Below are 9,384 nucleotides of genomic sequence, written 5' to 3'. Positions count from 1 at the left end.
CCAAATCCAGAAAAACTGAAAATGGCATACTTCTTATTATAAGAAGAAAATACCTCAAAACCAAGTTTTCTCTAGCTTGTAGAAATCTTCATTTTGCTTGTGAAATGAATTATCTCACAACACGGGATATATTATCACGGAAGACTCTCTTTCTCGACATCTATGAATGCCAGTTACTTACATTTTTCTATACACAATCAGCCAGATTCAAAGCAGATACCGATCTTGTATTCTAGGATAATTCTCACAATGAAAGTATGAAGAATTAGCAAAGCTATATTTTTTCTCACAAAAGCATAATTTGATCCTGCTTTAATTCTTTTACCAGAATGTTATGTCTCAGTAAAGAAATATTTTCTCAAATATGTTTATAAAAGACTTGCTGTTTGTCAGTTCTCAAAAAGTCAATTCTCAAAAAGAAGAGAACAATTACATGTACCATAAAATAAGTCAAAGAGTTATTTTTTATATTAGACTTTTTATTAGTACCTTTTGCCTTTAATGATCAAAGAGCATTAAGCATATTTTTTTGAATTGAATAAGATGATTTTTTATGTTACTAAATAAAAAACTTTATTTGGGTGGTAAAGATGACTAATTATAAATAATTATTTAAGCTTTATTTTATAAGTAAATCATCACCGTATAAGAACATTGGTGTGATAGGATCTTCTAAAATATGCTTTCTCTAGCTCTCTTACACAAACACATATACACACGCAAATAATGTTCAAAAAACTACCTATAAAATCAATGAATAGTTGATTTGGATAAAAAGTGTGCTGGTAAATTATTAAATGTAAGCAGACACTTTCATACCATAAATTGATTCACCTCAATAGCATTTCCCTTTTTTTAACATACTAATCCCAGTTTCCCCTCCCTCCCCTCCTGCTATCCCCCCTTCCCCTCCCGCTACCCCCATCTGCTCCTCAAAGAGGGTAAAGCCTCCCTTGGGAAGTCAATGAATTCTGTCACATCACTACCTTGAGGCAGGACTAAGGCCCTCCCTCATGTCTAGGCTGAGCAAGGCTTCTCTTCATAGGAAATGGGCTCCAGAAAGCCAGATTGTTCATTAGGGATTGCTTCTGGTTCCACTGACTGTCCCACAAACTGCCCGTCCACAGCAGTCTTCTTCTTAATAACCAGAACCTGGAAACAAACTAGATGCCCCTCAACCAAAGAACGGATAAAGAAAATGGGCAATGGAGTACTACACAGCAATAAAATCAACATCTGCAAATTTGCAGGCAAATGTACCTAGTGGGAAAAAAACATCCTGAGTGAAGTAAACCTGATCCAGAAAGCCAAATATGCTATGTACTCACTCGTAGGTGTTTAGTAGACATAAAACAAAGGATCGCCAGCTAAGTCCTCCATCAGTGGTAGCAACATGCTCAGTGTTTGTGTTGGGCATAGGAACTGGGACAGGGGTTCTGCTCTGTTGAACTCTGTACTTGAAACAGGTCCTCCCTTTAAGTCCCTGTTCACATGGGGTGCTTTGTCTCTTTCCTGCACCTTAAATACCTTACTTCCATCCAGGGGGCAGGGCATCCAAGCAACACTAAAGGAACGTAGTAATTTATTATATGTATGTGTATGAGTGTGTATATGTGTGTAACAAAAATAATTAAAGAAGAGGTTATGATTTCAAAGAAAATGAGATAAAACAGGAGGAATTAAAAAAGATGGAGGAAATTATGGAAATTCAGGACTTTATGAATCAAGAAAAATTAAATACAATTTTAAAATAATCTGCTTTAAGCAATAGGTTGCCAGTGATCCACAGATTAGGAACATCTTCTAGTCTCCCCTTGATCCACCTGGAAGGATCCTCTTCACAGGTGTATATCTCCATTACCTCCATTCTCCTTCTACCCTTTCGGTCCCATGGAAGAACATCCTCTATTTGGGAATATTCATTTTATCAGCTACTAATTAGGCAGCTGCCACCTTTAAAGTTTTCTTCGTAAGGCCACCTGGGTCGATAAATAAGAAACATCCCTGGAAAAGCAGCAGGTCAGCATAGGGAAAAAGAGAATAAGTTACAGAAAACTGGCTTCATTGGAGGTTTGTGATGTGGCCTCTACATCATCCAGATTTGGAATAAAACTGCTGGTTCAAAATAATTAATGCCGGAATAAATTACTACTACTACAGATTTTGTATCTCCAGAGAAAGAAAGCGAAGTGGGAAATAAGATGATGATTAAATTAATCTATTCAACCTATGAATGTTCATCAGCTCTAGATTATGTTTAGGGCAGCATGTTAAACACTGCACACAAAACTATAAGGGAACTGGCTACATAATTAATTGAGTTTGGTATGAGATACAAATATGTTGACTGAGTTTTCTGTCCTGCCTAGTCCTGCGGTCATTCAGTCCCAACGAAATCACACAGAGGTCTACTTTAACTATAAACTGACTGGCCCATTAGTTCAGGCTTCTTATTACCTCTTATAACTTATATTAGCTCATTATTCTTGTCTATGCTAGCCATGTGGCTCGGTAGCATTTTCAGTGAGGCAGTCACATCTTGCTTGCTCTGTGGCTGGGTCAGGACTGCGGACCAAGCTTTCCTCTTCCCAGAATTCTCCTGTTCTTGTCGCCCTGCCTCTACTTCCTGCCTGGTTGTCCCACCTATACTTCCTGCCTGGCTACTGGCCAATCAGCATTTATTTAAAATACAATTGACAGAATACAGACCATTGTCTCATACCAAGAATGTGTGATTCCGGGTTCAAAGTTCATTTAAAATTTTAACAAAGTGACAGCAGAACACTGAAATAAATGCCATTAAACAAACAACAAATAAATAAATGTAGGGTCTTGTACTTGTGAGTGGTTTGCCTGGTCTAAAAGCTAGTCCTGGTGGCAAGCAAGAGAGAGACTTCTTTGTTCATGGAATTATTAAACAAGCTATAAGATAACACTGCAAATGGCTTAAGAATGCAGGAGCATGTACCTTGGTTTGGTGCATCGGTGAAGATTTCTCAGAAGTGACACTTAAGCTGGGATGTAAATGGAATAGCAATGAATCCGAAGAATCAAAAATGTTTCATCTTATTGAAGGGCATAATGCGAGAAAGATGGGAGATGAGAAGATATACTAGAAGATTTTATTTTTATCTTAAAAAATAAGATGAAGCCATTTAAAAAGCTTCAGTAGAAACGTCTTAATCAGATCCCCATCTTTAGAAAGTAATTTAGATTACAGAGTGGAGGGAAATGGGTTGATGGGTTCAGGGGTGACACTGAGTGGATGTGATGAGAGAGGCTGAGATGCGGTAGCAATTTTCCGCAGACAGCCTGTGAAAGGTGAGGGCTACTGAGGAGAGACGGTGCGCTCTATTGGATGTTTAAGACATGAGGTTCACAGGGCAAAGGGGAAAAGCAAGAAAGAGACTACCGGTGTGAATCGTTAAATGTCGTGTTTCTTAAACATTTTATACCACAGGAAAATGGATGGAATGGAGGCCATCAAGTAAGTGAAATAAACCAAAAATAAAAGATGGCATCACATTTCATCTCATTTGTGGAAATTAAAAAGATAATAACAAAACAAAACAAAAATGAGTTGAAAATAGAGGGACTGGTAAAAAGCTAAGAGGGGTTTATACTTTGGTTTCTGCCACTGTGTTAAACACCATGAAAACAAAGGGCTTGGGAGGAAAGAGTTTATTTGGCTTTTTTTTTATTTTGGTTTTATTGCACTTTTGTATCACAGTTCATCACGGAGGGAAGCCAGGGCAAGAAATCAAGGCAGGAATCTGGAGTCAGGGGCTGAATCCGGGACCATGAAGGAATGCGGCTTACTGGCTCTCTCTTTCGGTCCCCTTTCTTATACAAGCCCACCACCCTTAGGCCTGCCTAGAGCTGGGCCCTTCCACATCAGTCAGTTGTCAAAACCATGCCTCCTAGACTTTCCTGCAGCGCAGTCTCATGAGGGAACGTCCTGAACTGCTGTTCTCTCTTTCCAGTTCTATCTCGGTTGTGTCAAGTTAAAACTGACTGGAGCAGGGGGTGGCTGGATAGAGCTGCCAAAAGGAGAGAGGAACACCCCAATGCACAACACATCCATGTATGGATATGGAATAATGTATTTATAATTTCAACAGATAACAGATCCACTAATAAAAACCTTTTAGTCATTTCAACACTTTCTGGCCTTAGAACAAGTGTCATGGCAGAACTGCTCCTCTGGCCTGCTCACGTAGTAAAAAGACGTTTGCTCACCTAAATAACACCCATCCTTCAGCCCTCAGAGCCTTCCTCTTAGTCTTTTCCATTCACAGCTGTCTTCGGACTGAATCAGGTGTTTTGTGTTGCAGAGTGTGCTGAATGAATCTAACCAAGAAGGTTTCCCCTACGCGTAAGTCCACTAGGTGGCTGGGATAAAATTATAGTAACTTTGTCAGAAGTGATAATTTAGCAGGCTGATCCCTTTACTCCACGGGAATATGAAATGTAAGCTAAAATGTTCACGTTGCCGCTCTAAGATTTTAGTAGACAACTTTTGAAACTTTCCATCTAGGAAACCAGCTTAGCAACTGATTTAAATGCCAGGTTGTCTCCTAGAAGGCAACTTGTGTGCTGGAGTGTTTTTTATGCCTGTGGAGATTAGGTATTCACCAACCAGCCCCATGCCAGTTTTAAAGGAAGCAGAAATTCATCCTGTTGCTTTTAGGGTGGTTCATCTCCTAACAGTTTTCGGTAGCTAATGAGCCAAAGCTGCCGTTCTTATCAGGGATGTGTCTCACCTCTGTGAAAATGACTGCTGGGAATATCTTCAAAATGGGCTTGAACTCAGCTACCCCTGTCCCAAGTTGGGCCACTCACAGCATCCTGTAACTCCATCTCCAAGGGAACCTTGATGTCTTCTTTGGTCCTCCTTGGGCATTGGCACACACATGGCACACACATCCGCAGAGACATCCATACATCCTAGTAAAAATAAACATTTTAGAAATATATATAAATATAATTTAAAATGCAACTCAAAGAAAGATGATCCATATAAAATCTTATAAATAATCTTATAAATAAAATCTTATAAATAAAAACTGAAATAAACAGAGGGTTTTTCTGGTATATTATACTTGGTCTTCATAGTTTTGGCTGTGTACGTACATGTTATCTATGGGTCAGCAGGATGTAGTAACTAAGAGAACCTGCTTATCTACAACTGTTTCTTCTCCCCACTATAATCCATGAAAACCCTCAAGGGTTATTACCAGTTCTTGTGCCGTTACCATAGTTAAAAAGCTGGGTTTGTGCAAGAGAAATACAGGAAGGTATATCATAGTCTAGATCTGTGGCTTGGTCACCTGTTGATGTGCAGCAGGGTTTCCTAAACCCCAAACTGCCTGCAGGAGACCATGAGTGTTCATCTGTGACTGTTTAGATGTCCACTCTTAGGAGGAAACTTAAATTCATTGACAAACGATTCCGTTATGGAAGTAGTTGGAAACCACCGACACAACTGTAAACATTCATACCATGTTATAGGGGCAGTTCTCTGGAGTCTGAAAGATGTCTGATGCCTTTTCTAACCAGAGAACAGATTTAACGAGCAAAAGCTGCAGAGGATTTAAAAAACAATCTATTAATTGATGATAAACTTCGACTTAGTAATTGGTTCTGTCTGTCACTCTAAATTTGCAGATATTCATTTCTGTGGCCCTGAGTGATCAACAGGTCATCACGGTTTTGAAGAATGCTTTGGGGTTCCTCAAGTTCCCAGTGCTCCTCCATCACGAACCCCAGAGTGATCAGCAAGTCAATTCCCATGATCACCAACCGCGGAACATGTCTAATTGCTACTAAGGTCCCTTCAAGTGGTATACTTCCTCACCTTGTCCTGTGAAATAATGACAAAGGGCAGCAGGTTAGACTTCATATCGACTCACCCTCCCCCCACCCCGTTTCCCAAAGTTCCCATTTTCTTACCTGTGACGTTTGCCAGTGAAATGAATGTTTAGACTGCATCTCTGGCAATCTTCTATTATTAGCTAATTGAATTGTTCCTCTGCTCTTGATACTACCATCCTAAGTATTTTTGGCTTGAAGGGCTGTGCCTCCTTTCATGCTAGCTTTGACCTGTAGTTGCTCCTACTAATTTTGAAGGGAATAATACATGAGTAATTTGTCTACTTATCTCGATAGACGCTCTCTAATCTAAACCTTCTCCTTAAAAGTATACTCTAAAAGCCACATTTGTTTAATTCTTGAACTGTACTTATTGTTGGTGTTAATAGAATTTGGGGAGTTAAAGAATAGACGGCTCATGATTGGAAAGATAGCTCAGTGGCTAAGGGCACGTTTGTCTAAAGGATTTGAGTTCAGTTCTCATCCCCACATCCAGTAACTCATGACCTCCTGTGACTCTGCCTCCTAGGGAATCAGGTGCCTCTGGCCTCAGCGGGTGAACTTGCGTGTATGTACCCACACACAGACTCCACACCCACTCATAATTAAAAGCAATAAGTCTTAAGAAAGAATAAATGCCTCATGAAAATTGAGACGAGAGAGAGAGAGAGAGAGAGAGAGAGAGAGAGAGAGAGAGAGAGAGAATATATATATGAATTCAAGGGCCTAATGCAATTCTGTTGTGCAGATCTCATTTCCTCTCTGGTTTTTACTTTTTTGTTCACAAAAGATGGCGTTTTTTTCTTTCCATGCCTAACGTAGTAAAAAAAAAAAAAGCAAACATAAACATTGACGTTACTAAAGTTGTCATACATCTTGTTTAGTGAATTAAGAATTTTGTCTCTGAATTGGCAGGGTGGTTTTCTCACTTAGGGAGGCAACATTTACTGTTTGCCCCTTCTTTCTAGGACTCTTGTCCCACTCCCTCCACTTCCTGTCACGCCAATTTCCTGAATGTCAACTGTTTCTCTTTTGGACTCTACCCTTTGTCAATGTTTGAAGTAGAGCTCACCTTGTCCATTGAAGTGGTCACAGGCTCATTTCTATACCCTTGTCCTTGTCACCTTTTAGACAGTTAAAACAGTGTTTTTCAAACAGTAGGATGCGATCCATAAACGGGTCATGGAATCAATTTAGTGGGTCATGGCTAGCATTTTATAAATGAGCTAGAATCGCCTAGACTAGAACAGAAAAGAATAGAATAGAAAATACCAGAGTGTGTCTAACAACAAGGGGACAACTATATTGTGAGTAGTTCCTTTTTTATTTATGAGAGGAAGACTGTACACAGAGTTTCAAAATAGTTTTGTTACCACAGCCATGGTTAAAGGCACTTGAAAATCACCAAGTGGAAAAACAGGGTTAGGACAATATTTCCTATACACTGCCTAATATAGATGCTCCCAAGATGCCTGCGCTTGGATAGCTTTTTAAACTGATAAGATTATGTTCCTTTCATGAAGAAAAATCATAGGAGTACAAGGTCCACACAAAACCGGATTATCCTAGCACGAAGAGGAAGGCCCTTACCCTTAGCATCATTGTGTAGAATTTCTTCTAGCTGCTTGAAGCTTTCATTTTACCTCATCACTCCATTTAGCTGAAGTCCTAGTCCACTGCCCACTTCACGTGCTTTCAATCTCTGGCACCCATGTCTTCCCCTCACCTTTGTAGCCACCTTCTTATTCTGCAGACTTAAGAGAACTTTCAGTAAGCCATCTGACCAGACTTCCACACAATTTCTTCACTGAATACACTTGGAGTCTTATCTCCCACAGATACTATGATATCAAAAGCTTGCTTCTCTTCACTGGCCTTTATTTTCTTTCATCTGAATTTATACACATGTCTATTTAACGTGACATATGGCAGGTAAGGAGCAGTCGTCCGTGCACCATACATGGTCTGCAAATACGATGAGGAATTCTTTATTTTTAGGATCCAGTCCTCCAATCTGGTAGATATGCAATCTCATGGAACTGACGTGTTAAAATTCCCTGAAGTATGACGAAAATGAAACCAGGCTGTACTGGCTCCTCGGATTCTGGTGATGAATAAAAACTACATTTTCATGCAAACATAAATCACAAATGGAATTATGATAACCGATTACCCTCCCCACTCCCCACCCCCCACAAGTGCACACAAATCACTTGTAATCCTGCCCCGGAGTGCTGTAGAGTTGGCTCATTGCACATGCTCACCGTGCTTGTCAGGCTATTCAATCACAGTTCCTTCCCATGGCATAGCGTGCGGGGCTGTTCAGAAACCAGTATGTCTCTATTCCCCTTGATCGACTCTAAGGGCAGAGCAGTGCCAGAGCAGAGCACAGCTGGTTCACAATGGGAGTAATCCTGAGTGTGTATCTTCGTTTTATTCATCTTCCATTTCTGTTTGACAGAATTTCACGCTGCTAGAAGATGTTACATTGACAGTTGAGAGATAATTCTCGTTTTTNTTTTTTTTAAATCCAGAGAACAAGAGGCACTTGGGAAGTGACTATAAATGTCCTCTGTGTGTCCCAGAGATATGCCTCATCCCTGCGCTGGAAGGAACACACCTCCAGGAAGAAAACAACTTTGATCAGTAATTCTCTTTGGAAAACATTCAGAGAAACAGATCTCAGCGATTCCCCCCAGGAGTGTGGGAAGCTCTCCCTTTCAAGTGGCCGCGACTCTGTCATTCCTCACTGTCCTCAGCAAGGGATGGAGAAGAAAGGAGGAGATTTGAGTTTCTAAACAGGCCTTTTCCCTTCAGTTTAGTCTCACAGACTTTGTCCAGAATAAGATCCTTCTGTAAGTACTGATGTGGGATGCCCTTCTGTATATGTGTTTCTTTTATTGGCCTACCGCAGGACAGCAGATAGTCAGGCTGGAAGAGCTATGTAGAGAGAGTAAGTGGAGTCATAGAGGCACTATGTAGCTGCCAAAGGAGAAAGACATCAGAATGTCAGAACCTTACCAGTAGGCCACAGCCTTGTGGTGGTACACAGATGAATAGAAATGAGTTAATTTAAGATATAAGAGTTAGCCAGGAATATGCCTAAGCTATTGGCCAAGCAGTGATGTAATTAATACAGTTTCTGTATGATTATTAGGGTCTGAACACCCAGTAATGAGCAAGCCGTCTCTGTTTACATAGTACAGGTCCTGTCCCTTTCTTATTTCTAGGCGGTCCCTACTGGTTCTGCCTGGGAGGTGTTCTGTTACAGATGCTGGCCAAGATGAATGATGCTCATCTTTAGTGTGTTTTTGGGACCAATCCTCCTGCCATTCTAGATCAGCTGAAGGACAGATGTTTTCCCCAGTTATTCAATGCCCTCCCAGGGGTGGACCTTTGGAGGGTCTGATAGAGTTTCTATCTGAAAGTATAGAAACCATTTCTTTTTATCTTTTTTTCCTACTAAAAGGAAATGTATTCCTTCTCCATGAGGTAGATCGCTGTTTCTTATAT

The sequence above is a fragment of the Alexandromys fortis genome, unplaced genomic scaffold, assembly GCF_014885135.2.
Source record: "Alexandromys fortis isolate MF-2015 unplaced genomic scaffold, M_Fortis_MF-2015_v1.1 scaffold_17, whole genome shotgun sequence".
In the NCBI taxonomy this organism is placed as follows: Eukaryota; Metazoa; Chordata; class Mammalia; order Rodentia; family Cricetidae; genus Alexandromys; species Alexandromys fortis.
Note: the sequence above shows the minus strand (reverse complement) of the source record.